The sequence below is a fragment of the Atta colombica genome, unplaced genomic scaffold (assembly GCF_001594045.1).
Source record: "Atta colombica isolate Treedump-2 unplaced genomic scaffold, Acol1.0 scaffold189, whole genome shotgun sequence".
Lineage (NCBI taxonomy): Eukaryota > Metazoa > Arthropoda > Insecta > Hymenoptera > Formicidae > Atta > Atta colombica.
Window position 1 is genome coordinate 1,038,924 of NW_017259281.1, and position 2,431 is coordinate 1,041,354.

Sequence of the window (2,431 nt, forward strand, 5' to 3'; positions counted from 1 at the left end):
GTCCATTTTTGGAATGCCAATGTTTCGTGAGCCTTGCAATTTATTTCATCAGGGCGAGGAGCAGTCAGGCTGCTTCTTTCGAAGCTCAATAGAAAATTTAGTAGACATCAAAAAATCAATCGACTTTAAATCGACTTGTAAACCCGAGTATACGTGAAAATAATTGTAATGAAATAGTTCGTAAAATTTTATTATGATAACTTTGATTTTGAAGACCATGCTCCAGTTGGTCTTCATTTTCCTTGTTTAACACAGTTATAATTATATTATAACTGTGTTATAATATAATATATTATACAAAATATATTATAAATATATTATACAAGTTTAATATTTATTATTATTAGTTTTATTTTTCTTTTTATCTTATGATATTTTCGGCCCGGGTTTGCACCAACCTGTGTGTGTTAAACTAATGACGTTTCATACTTTCTTATTGATAGAGCGTATAACGTCATCCAATAGCAAAGCATTTTCTAACCTAGGTTGATGCAAACCCGGTCAGGCGCGAAAACGCTATTAGAATAAGTTTATAAATCGGGGAACACATCATACACAGTATAAATATCCCAAATGTATCATATAGATGTCCTACTGTGTAGATGTCCTATTCACTGTGATACTATGGACATTTTTGATGGGATATAGTTTGCTTTGATAAATTAAAGCCTACAAAGAGTAAAATCTTGCTTTTATTAATAAAAGAAAGAATTGACAGTCGGAAAATTCATAGACCTATCTCTGGAGGCTTTTACAAGCGTAAGAGTTTTTTTAAATGGAATTTTTTTAAATAATAGCAGTGATACGATTATGTGTAATATAATATTTAAGCATTAGGATTTAAACATCACTGTCGTAACTTAATTGATAACTTTTATTAATCAACAAGACTTATAGTTAATAAAAAAATCATATTCTTGTTATATAATGTTTATTTTATGCTAACTTTTTTCGCGTGATTACAAAAGCATAAAATTTAATTGTTTATCTTTATGCATATTGATGTTACACGTCATATATTAAAAATGTACAAAAAATTATAAAAACCTTATATAAATATGGATCTTTTTTTTTAAAAATTAAATCATTGCGGAAAACATCTTGAATTGAGTTTATCTTAAATAAAAGTAGAAAAAAATTATACATATATACAAATGTTATATATAAATATTATGTTAAAACACTTTTTTATGCAATTAATTTTTTCATTTCTTGCTATTCATTTTGTTTTCAGAATAGTCATAAATTTTTTAATTAATAAAAAAATGAAAAGAAAAAGAGGCCAATTTACAACAAAATTATTTGTAACATATATTACATATAGCAAGCAATTACATCAATCAATACTTCTCTTTCTTTCTTTGAGAAAATAAACTTACTGATTAATAATTGTTATAAAGTAAAAAAAATGTTATTTAAAACACAGCGTACACAACACTAGATATAAAGCAACTTGAAATCTTCACTCTCGAATACTGAACACAGAACACTGCATTATGCTTCGTGCATCGATTGTCAAAGATATTCGATACTCCCTCCCTTGCGCCAAGCTTACTTTCAATTATAACTCTGTCGCGCATCATGATAGCATAAGCTTATCCGAAACGTGCCTTTTGCATTTTTAAAGCAAATAATATTGCAAAAGCACACCTACAGGGGACATTCGAAGACATGGAAGAACAAAACTTATTACCTATGATTTATTTTTTTCTCTTCGGCAAACCTGAAATCATAGTGTGGCGTAGTTTTCTTCTTCTCTTACGATATACTAGGTATATGTGCGATGAATAATTTCGACCGATCGACGATCACTGGGTTTGTATTTGGCCGATGAACTCTCTAGAATCCTTCAGGATTACTCAACGTTGCATGGTAAGTGGTAAGATTTCTATGTATCGAACTATCAATAATAACGTGATAACTTTTCGATTGCTATTAGAGGCATTAAAAGAAGCTTACTATCAAACACACCGGACAGAGTCATCCTGCTATATAATCGGAAGTTAAATGGGTCTTAAAACAACCATAAACTCTTCGGTTGAGTTCGGGTTGCGGGCTATCGGGATTTGGCCGGGATCTCATAACATCTTATTTCGGACTTTTTGGACAATCTCCTTGGGTCTCGCTCAAACATTCCAATTTAAATACATCGTCGCCTGCATCGAAACTGCTAACTTTCTTGATCTGGTAGACAGCGTTAGTACCACGCTGCCTTACAGCTTGCTCTGTTTCAAACTAATTATCCTCTGGCAGAATCAAAGGTAAGAAATTCATTTATATATATTGATACAAGTTGAACTTTTATATATCTTAAAACAATTATTTGTCAATGTATATAACATGATTTTTTATGGTAGAAAATTGACGGAAAAGCAATTGAGAATTATTTATTTTGTTTTCATATATATATATATGTAAAATAAATAATTTA

At 29.9% G+C, this 2,431-nt stretch overlaps 1 pseudogene; it reads left to right on the forward strand.

The window, feature by feature from the left end:
* The first annotated feature begins 2,007 nt into the window (after positions 1–2,007).
* LOC108686682 overlaps positions 2,008–2,431 on the forward strand; it is a 23,880-nt pseudogene continuing 23,456 nt past the window's right edge.